The sequence below is a fragment of the Plectropomus leopardus genome, chromosome 2 (assembly GCF_026936395.1).
Source record: "Plectropomus leopardus strain MGB_pleo_1.0 chromosome 2, ASM2693639v1, whole genome shotgun sequence".
Classification (NCBI taxonomy): domain Eukaryota; kingdom Metazoa; phylum Chordata; class Actinopteri; order Perciformes; family Serranidae; genus Plectropomus; species Plectropomus leopardus.
Genome location: NC_142177.1, coordinates 800,988 through 811,628, shown reverse-complemented (window position 1 = coordinate 811,628; position 10,641 = coordinate 800,988).

The window sequence follows — 10,641 nt, the reverse complement described above, 5'->3', positions numbered from 1 at the left end:
GCATCCCTTTCAAAGTAGACTGACCTCCGATAGATACTGGAGCATAAAACAGATCACTAGCTCCTTCTACTCTATGTGAACCCACAACAATAACTGTCTTGTCATCAGGAACACTACTACAGCAGTTCACATAGATCGACCGCAAGTCATTTTCTTCACTGAGGGTGTCACTAATACCGCCCATGCTACCCCTCTCACGACACAGGCGAGCTAGTTTAAATCAGCATTGGAGGGAGAAGGTGATGGCATGGCTGGGGAAAGAGAGGCCTGCTGGCACTGATTTCTAATGTGACCAGGACTGAAGCAGTTGAGGCACAACCTATAAAGCCTACAATGTGCATGGGTAGAGTGGTCCCTGGAACCACAGACCTTGCATGCAAAGAGCTCAGAAGACTGCGGGTTACGGGGATGACCAGTTTGGCGGTGTGCTGGTTGACGATTGTCTGGCTGACGGCTGACTGGCCTTTGATTGGTTGCAAGGGAAGCGTTGCACAAGGAAAGAACTTTGTCAAACATCGCCACAACCTGTTGAACACCAGAATTGTCAGTAGGAGATTCAACGGCAGCAAGAGCCGGGCCAGAAATGGCAGAAGGAGGCAGGGGCAAAGAAGCAGACTCACATGGTTTCACCACAACGGTGTCTGACTGGGTCTGACTGTAGGCTAGGGCAGAAGCCATTGGGGAGCTAGTAGGGGGCTTCGGCTGGTGTGCTACTAAAGCAGCCTGGGACATGCTAAGATCAAGAGGGTGAAAAGAATCACACATGCTCTGATTGTAGGCCGACAAATCCACTGCGATTTGGACTGGGCTGCTGACTGTCTCATATTCCTCAGGTGAGTATCTAAGCGCTCCTGAACCTCAGCTGCTGTCCACCGCTCCAGGTGCCTTCAGCTGGAATGACATGGCAAGCTTGGGGGTCGGGACAATGATTAATAAACATCAAGACCACCTCAGCACTGGGGTCCTCCACAGATTTACCCGCCTCGAGACACTCATCAGCAGCATCGATGGACTTGTTAAGGCGGATCCAATAGTCCATCGCACTCTCACCAGCACGTGGAATGGTGCTGTAAAAATCTTTCATGGGCAAGTTAGAGTATGACAGCTCACTGAAGTTACCTTTCAATATGTCAAACACAGCTGTGGGCAGGTCGACCGTGCTCAGCTCAGGACGGCTGCGGAGCGACACCTTCACCACATCCCGAGCTTTACCGGTTAGTCTTGACATTATCAGGTCAAACATTTCAGCATGAGTGTCACATTTCACCCTTTTCAGGTAACATCTCATCATGTCCTCCCATTCATGAACAGAAAACACATCAACATGATCACCCCTGAAGTAAGGTGGAGCTTTGGTGTCTGACTGCACAACAACCTTTAACTGTGATAAACCAGTATCGCTGGATGACTGACTTGCAGTGGGAGACTGAGGCTGGGCAGTACTAGGCTGGCGCATAGTGTTAAGGCTGGCTGAGATGTTTTCTCCAATCTGTTGTAGCCAGATTTGCTATCATGTCTCCATAGTAATCAACAGGACATGACTTGGTGCTTGGGGTCTGACTGAGTGATAGGCGGAACTAGCAGTGGGGGGTCAAAAGTGGGTTAACTGTCTGATCAGCTGTGTATTTGGGAACACCGGGAGACATCAACCAGCCCTTACCAGCAACCTGTTGGCCCCTCCCCACTCCAAATGTGACATTATGCATGTTTTCTTCCATATCATCAACCTCAGAAAAATCCACCCCTGACACCACGAAGAGCTATACTAATATAGCAATATAAGTGCAATATTGGCAGAAAAAAAAATATTTTTTTTAGAAAGAACCTTGAATACAAGGCACACCGTGACAGTTATGCACAATACAATAGCATGAGCCTAGCACAATAAAGAGCATCAAATCCCCCAAAGTGTAACTAAAATGCACATGTGCATGACCAGTTGTAAGGGATGACAAAAAAAATTAAATTATACGTAACTGATGTAAAACAAATAGACTCAGTTATAACAGACCCTCCTCGTTTTTACTGCTTGCATCTAATGCACTGGCTTGTCACAGTAGTATCACCAGCACATACCAACATGAAATAAAATCACGGGAGAAGGAAACGAGAAAAAAAAATAAATAAAAAATACGCACTCCTAAACAGAGGACGAGTGTCTCTTTAACGAAGCTTTGAATCGCTCCAGCAAACCTCGCTGGCGCCCAGCGAGCGGCGCAGTTCTCGGCGCCCATGGAGCAGCGTGATTTAACAGGAGGAGCAGCAGACAGGAGCCAGGTGTCGACAGTCGAATCCGGGGACCAGACTGACGCTGATCGTGGATGCCACGGGTGGTCACGGCACCAAGTGTAACCGGTGGTTACTGCACCAAGTGTGACCGGCGTGTCTGACTCTGCGTTGTGTTGAAGAAAAGACTCATACGTCGATCTTTTTGGAGGCAGTCTCCATTTATTCTTACATGGCTCCTGACGAAACAGCGCAAAACACACAAATCCTCCGGTCAATCACCACAAAACACGCCCCTCTCCCACGGAGATCGGTAACAAGAGGGCACGACACACAAATTATAGATTAAATAATTAAAAAAAAGAACATAACATACCTGACGAAACAGCGCAAAACACACAAATCCTCCGGTCAATCACCACAAAACACGCCCCTACACGAATCAAACAACACAAACATATGTTTCAGTGCAAAGTAAGTGTCTACTTAATGTGTTCAAGCTAGCCAGTGAACTTGAAAATGTAATTAGCACATGTTAAGGAAGACATTTCCTCGGACTACGGATTAACACCTCTCCCACGGAGATCGGTAACAAGAGGGAAGCTGAATTAGCCGAAACTACTTGTAAAGGCGGCGTTACACCATAATGTGCCCGTAGGGGTACAACCTGGAACAAAGGTTCCACTTACCGACCCGGAAGATTAAATGGTCAGGTATTAACTAAAACCAAACATAAATAAAACAAACTTACACATACACAGTTTTTGTGTAATTATGGCAATAATACATTTAGAATACACACATTGCTAGTGTATGACTGACCCTGTTACATATAGAATGAGAAATATTTGTGTGTGCATTGAAAAATATTTGTGTGTTGAGAGACATTTATATATAAATCCCAATATACATTTGTGAATACTTCTGTGTGCATTTATTCATTGTGAGACTCATGTAACTCCATATTCCTTCATGTGGCACTGGAGCTCGATATGCATCAAGTTGCTTTATGAGGAGTGTGTGTGTGCGTCTGTTTGACAGCTGTCTGAGTTCAGCAGTGAGAGGTATACAAAAGAGGAGTGGCCAACCTGGTTCTGGCTGGTCAGCCAAAATAATAAATTGCTTTATTTTCCCCCTCACACATACATTTATTTCAGTAAATTTAATTGAGATAATATTCAAACTTCAAGAAGAGGCCAGAGCAAAATCTAAGTAAAAGTATGAAATATATTTAACAGCTCATCACCACAGCCTCTGTGTATGAATGAGTCCCTTGTGGCAAGCTGTGATGCTGTGTATCTGCCTAAGGCTTTCATTGTGAAAGGTAAGAACTGAAGAAGTGCAGCTACTACACTGACTCTGTCAGTGTGAGACCCAAAAAGAGTTTGCTGTATTAGTTCAAATCGGCCACTGGTGATAGTTTAGTGATCAGCTGATGTCAAGTGCTGTAAACTGCAGAAGCAGAACCACAGAACCAGTAGTGTTCGAGGCGGCTTTGCCGCACCGTGCAGGTGTGTCTGTGTGAGTGACACAGAGAGAGCACAGGAACAGCTGCACAGAGCAAAAAAGTCATGAGCCCCTAAAAATGCACTAAAAATGCAGATACTCTCATTTAGAGTTTAATACATGACTATTTTGGCACAAAATATTTACCCAGCAATGTGGCCTACAGAGATTTTATCACATTGGGTGCTTGGCTAATTTGTGACCCCCTTTTGAATGTGAAGTCGACCAAAATAAATTTGTAGAAATTCAATAAGGTATGAAGGCTAAAATGAAAACGCAGGGTTACTTGTGATTCCCAAAGTCTCCAAAAGTAGGATGGGAGCCAGAGCCTTCAGCTACCACGCTCGTCTTTTATGGAACCATCTTCCAGTTTCGGTCAGGGGAACAGAAACCATTTCCACTTTTAAGTGTAGACTTAAGACCTTCCTCTTTAATAATGCTCATAATTAGGGCTGGCTCAGGTTGCCTGTGTTTTGTGATAATGGCTTTATAAGTAAAATTTACTTGACTTGCTTGGACCAGCCCCTAATTAGGCTGACATAGGTTTAATCTGCCTGGGGACTTTCTGTGATACACTGAGCTCCTATTTCCTTCTCTTGGTCCCATCAAAAAAAGCTCATGTCTGTTTACTACATTACACTAACTCCATCCCCTCCCTGGAGCGTTCCTGCTCCTTTGTTTCCTAGTTTTCCTGGATCTTGGCTGCAATCTTGGCTGTGGCTGATTGTGGTGATAGCTGTGCTGGTGCTGTGACCCTGCCTTTGGTTGTGCTCATGCTGTAGCTGCACTGATACTGTGCAGCCACAGCAGACTCTCCCCCTCTCTTTCTGTTTCCTTTTGGTCATAATTGTAATTTAGTTGTTATTTACGATATCTACAGAGCCATCTTGGCACATCAAAGCAAAAAAAAATTATATCAGATATCACATTTTAGGACTTCTGATGTGTCTTGCCACGTTTCAACATTGATATATCTAAAGATGATACTGCCAAAAACAATTTTATTAACACTTTATATTCCTTTTCTTTTTTTCCCACAATTAATACTTTTACCAGAGTTACACAATCCAGTAAGTTGATTATTGATAACATCACAAACATTCAAAACACGTGTGTGAAAGCCTTAAGGCATATCATGGGATGCCTTTTATGACTGTAGTGATCCAGATGATGCATACAGTGCTCTGATTCATAAAATAACTGATTCTATTTGGCACATCATCCCTGAAAAGACAGTTGTAGGCAATGTGATCGATAATAATAAATGGATTACAAAGGGAATTTTAAAATCTATTGTCTAAGGATAAACTTCATAAATTATAAAGTGACAACCGTAACAAAAAATAAACGTACACATATTATTCGAAAGGGCAAAGGTAGCCATTATACAGATTTGATACAAAGAAGCACATGGTGACACTAAAAAATCTTGGAAAGTGCTAAACCATGTTCTCTGCAGAGGCAACAAAAGCACTGTGCTTCCTGTGAGTATGACCTCACGTAGTGCTAATAATCTAAAAAATGTGAGTAACGATGCAAATATCACTAATAGCTTTAATAACCATTTCATCTCTATTGTAGAAAATCTCTCAAAGAAAATTAGTCAGCCTCAGGTTGCTTCGTTCAAGCAATATTTACAAGGTAGTTAATTGAATTCCTTTTTCTTTAAGCCATCTAACAAAAAAAGTTCTTGATATCATCATGAAAATGAAGAGCTTACAAGTAAGTGAAGCAGATGAAATTTGTAGCTAGATTCTGAAAGCCAGGGCCGGCTCTACCTAATTTGGTGCCTTAGGCGCCCTAACCCTAACCCACACCTCGCACCTCTGCACCCAATAACGACACATCACGTGCTCACAAATAATTTAGGAACATGTCACTGTTTATTTATTTGTAATGTTAATATATATATATTTTTCTAGACAGAAAACACTAAGTGAGGGTGCCAGTGGGCATAGAAAATTATTATTTTATTATTATTTTCCCTCGAGGCCAAGGGGGACTGGCGGCGTGGTGGCGCCCCTCCAGCAGATGGCGCCCTAGGCGACCGCCTGTATCGCCTATGCCAAGAGGCCCTGCTGAAAGCCATTGTAAATGAAATAGTGGTGCCACTAGTTTACTGCATCAATTTATCATTAGCATCTGGGGTTGTGCCAGAAATGGCAAAGATTGCAAGAATCGTACCAGTCTTTAACTTTGGAGACAAAAATGATATGAACAACTATCGACCAATATCTATTTTGCCTTCACTTTCAAAAGTATCAGAGAGAGTTGTGTATAGCAGACTGAGTTGCTAGCTAGCTTGTTCTCATTGTAATATTAACGATGCCACGGACAAAGGTGATTGTGGTGTTGGTGGGTTTTTTTTTGGACTTGTCAAAGGCCTTTCACACTATTGACTGTGAGATGATGTATGATGTATAAATTGTCTCATTGTCATATCAGAGGCAAGACATTTAGCTGTTGTAGAAGCTACCTATGTGATAGACAGCAATATGCATTCATAAATGGAAAAAAATCTTTCAGTAAATCCATAAAATATTGAGTTCCCCAGGGTTCCATCTTGGGGTCGCTCCTTTTTATCCTGTACATAAATAAATTTGTTTACTCCTCAAATGTTCTACATAAAATAATGTTCGCTGACAATACCAATCTGTTTCTATTGCACAATTGTCTCACATACTATTCTGTTCCTACAAAAACTCAATAAATGCTGAACATGTATTAAAATAAATGGGCAGGATATTGTCAAATTTCACGTAACACCTACCCAAGTCATCTAAAAAAATTACAGTCTTTGCAAAAACAAGATAGAGGCAGCTCTCTATCTCGCCCTCTCTATCATAGCCTTGGTCTGCTCAAAGTTAAGGAAATTAATTTTCTGCTTGTTCCTGTTTGCTCTTCTCAACATACATATAACACCAGAACAGAACACCTCATAACAGGTAAGAAGCGCATACTAAAATGCAAAAGCTTTAGAGGTCATGTGTAGAGGGCCGCAACATGGAATGAGCTACATGACAACATTAAAACATCTCATTCTATTCACTTCTTCTTCAAAGAACTTAGAGACACCTATCACAAACATATGTGTGATGCTGTTTTGTTTTACTGCTAATGTTTTGTTATGAAATGCATTTTAGTCTACAGCAGGAACTTTGTCTAACCTTCTGTGCCAGTATTCTTAATCCCTTGAGGCCATAAGTGGATGAGCTTGTGTTTTTCTTCTTTCTTTTTTTCTTTGCTCTGGTACTGGAACTCTTATATTGGATCTATGCAGATATAGTGAATACAAGGTACAAGGTACAAGGCAGATTTATTTGTGATTTTTCGTAAACGTGGTTTAAGAAGAAATGAAATTAAAGTTGATTCTAAATCATCTTTTTGGCATCGAAGGAGGAGTTGAGGAGTCTCACAGCCTGGGGAAAGAAGCTGCTCTTTAGTGTGGTGATTCGGCAGTGGATCCTTCTGTATCTTTTTCCAGATGGTAGCAGGGTGAACAGACTGTGGCTGGGGTGGCTGCTGTCTTTCAGTATCCTTTGGGCTCTGTGCAGAGACCTCACTTCATTGAAGTCACTGATGCTCTGTAGATGGGAACCAGTGATGTTCTGGGCAGTTTTAACCACCTGCTGTACAGCCTTCCTGTCCTGGGCCGTGCATGAACCATGCCAATTCGGGATGTTTCCGGTCAGTATGCTTTCTGTTGCTCCTCTGTCGAAGTTAACCAGGATCTTGCTCTGGAATTCACCCTTCCTAAGTTTTTTGATGTTTTGATTGGGATCTTCTGTCTGTTTGTTTTGTTCAATGGTAGTGTTTCTTTTGTTTTGTTGAGTCTTGGATGTTACATGTTCTTAGGGCCCCCTCCCAAAAGCTTCAGGTAGCTTACTTGGGGTGTCCCTTCACATGTCTCTTACATTGTATTGCACTCTATTCAGCACCATTATGTTATTTATATTATATATGATGAAGTACAAAGCCAATCAGAGAGAGCTAATCTCCCTGCTCTCCACATGCATATGAGGAAGGCACTTACATGGACGTGGCAGCAGAGGAGCACTTTAGATTGAAAGCTAATTAGACAAACAAATTGCACAGAAGCTTATTGGATCTACACATATTGATAGATACTAATGTCATGGGTGTCATGTGACTTTGAAATTTAAAATAGTAAAAACTGATAAAATCTACTGGGGAGTGTGCTGACTCAAAACCGCATGCAGACAATGGGGTAATACATAGATTTACTACTAGTAAAATGATGAGTTAGAAAAAAAAGTTAATAAGAGCAATTTAATAAAAACAAGTAAAAAATTAATTAAAATAAATCAAAATAAGCTCAGTTACTCAGTCAAAAAGAAAAAAACAGCCTCTTGGTTGCAGCACAGTGATGGTCCTGAGCTCATCCTACTCGTGGCATCTTCAGCTAGTCAATAGAGTAGAACCCATCAGGAGACTTATCTGTCTCTGCCTCCTCTTTTCATCAGGTATTAATAAAACATGAAATCAAATTAAACTAAACAGGATGAGCAAACATAAATTACCAGATCCAAAAGACAAAACAAATATTCACATCAATAAAGCAAATAAAGCGATGGGAAATAATTCAAATAAACAGGGAAAGCAACAAAAAAAAAAGAAGGAAAGTAATGCAACCAAATGAATTAAAAATCGCAAATCAATCAATATCAAACCAATGTAAACTAAAGGGCAAAATGCACACAAAAAACAGATTCTTTCCTTAATTAGTAAGTCAATCCCTGATGTAATATCAGTACCGGTTCACCCAATACGCACACTACGCGTGTTGCGTTAGGCCCCGCAAGCCAATAGGGCCCCGTGGAAAAAAAAAACAAAACATGACGACGTCACCGTCCGTCGCGTGCGTGTCCCACATTCCGCATTCCGCATCAGCCTAGCAAGAAAGCGTTTAGCACGCCACGATCATTGACTGTATAAGGCCACGATGAAGCGGAGTTATCCCTCCGGAAATGAAAAAAGGAGGAAGAAACAACATGAGAATGAACTGCGGGAACAGCAGTCAGGTAACTCTCATCTCCGGGTGGGAGAGTGGGAGGGACTTGTCTGTGTTTGACCTACATTAACAGGGCAGTGAGCCCTGGGAGAACCCCGGTCTCTGTGTGCATCTTGTTGGCTTCTATAATTTTAGTTGTAGTATAGTTACAACTGCAAAATGGAAAATAATGGATAAATATTGACTAAGATTGAATTTTGTTTGTTTGGATAGCCCACAGGCAAAAATCGATGCAGATATCTTAGTAAATAAATAAAATTTGTGAAATATTATGACAATGGTGCTAAATAAATAATAATTATATAATAAATAATAATATAAATAAATACCTACATTTGGGGTATATGAATGTAAAACAAGTGCAGCCAATCTGATAGAGCTGAATTAATAGTAGCCCATATTTTACAGGTGCTATGCTTAAGTTTCTCACCACAAGCTGGACCGTGACCTCTCTCAGTGAGGTTGGCCCCCAAAGGTAGCTTCTCCCTCGCCACAGGTCTCAGTGCCTAGCCATGTCTCGCTAGCCATGTCTCTTTAGTAACAGCTGGTGTGTGCTGGTGTATGTGTGCGTGTGTGTGGGTGGGAGGGGGGGATGTTCGGGTGCCTTTGCGAATATGTGTGGGAATATCTACATGAATGTGTGTGTTTTGTTGCATACGTATATGTGGGGGTGGGAGGGTCAGGCTGTCTGTATTTTTCTTGATTTTCTTTGATGTTTTTCATTTCTGTTATTGTTTTTAATCTCTGTTAGGCACTTTGTGTTACTCTTTGTATGAAAAGTGCCATACAAATAAAGATTTGATTTGATTTGATTTGAAGCAGCACAGACTCCAGCCAGTCAGCCAGTGGAGGGACAGAGCCAGCTGCATCTAGGACAGGCACAGATGAGCCAGTTTCATCATCCAGTGCAGGCACAGGCACAGATGAGCCAGCTTCATCATCCAGTGCAGGCACAGGCACAGATGAGCCATTTACACCTTCAACCGGCACAGATGAGTCATATGCAGCCACCTCAGGCAGTACAAGCAGCACAGGTCCAGTACAGCCACCATTGTCAAGTACAGACACGGGAAGAACAAGCAGCCTCAGCCACTATTCACACAACCACGTGTGCACAGCAAGAGTCAGAAGCTAGCTCAGACCCTAAAGCAACAGTCTCTGCTCCACCAAATGATCCAGCAGACTGGCCTCCAGTCTTAACGGACTGTATGCGGACTGAGTTAGTGCGCAGAGGTCCATTCAAGCCAGGAGTGGATTTTTCTTACCCCAAAGACAAGTCCAGAAGAGGGTTTCATCCAGGGTTATTACAGAGACGGCTGTCAAATGGTGAAAAGATTACCAGGAGCTGGCTTTCATACTCAGTGAAAAACAACGCTGTGTATTGTTTTTGCTGTAAGCTCTTTTCCACAAAAAAACACAAAATAATAGGAGAAGGTGTTAATGACTGGTCAAATATCAACGCCATTCTGAAGCAGCATGAGGGTAGTCCAGAACACACAAGCAATATGATTAAGTGGAGAGAACTTGATCTGCGCTTAAGTCGTGGGAAAACACTTGACCACATAGAAATGACAGCGTTGGAGGCTGAAAGAAAGAGATGGCGAGATGTCCTTACACGCCTCATAAGTATCACACAGTCTCTGGCTGAAAAAAACCTAGCATTCAGAGGTTCATCAGATAAGCTCTTCCAACCAGATAATGGAAACTTTCTAAAAGAGGTTGAATTATTAGCTAAATTTGACCCTGTTTTGGAAAATCATGTCAGCAGAATTAAAGACGGAGAGACACATGCTCATTACCTTAGTAAGGACATACAGAATGAGCTGATACAGCTTGTGAGTGACAGGATTCTCACAACTATTGTGAATCAAGTAAGA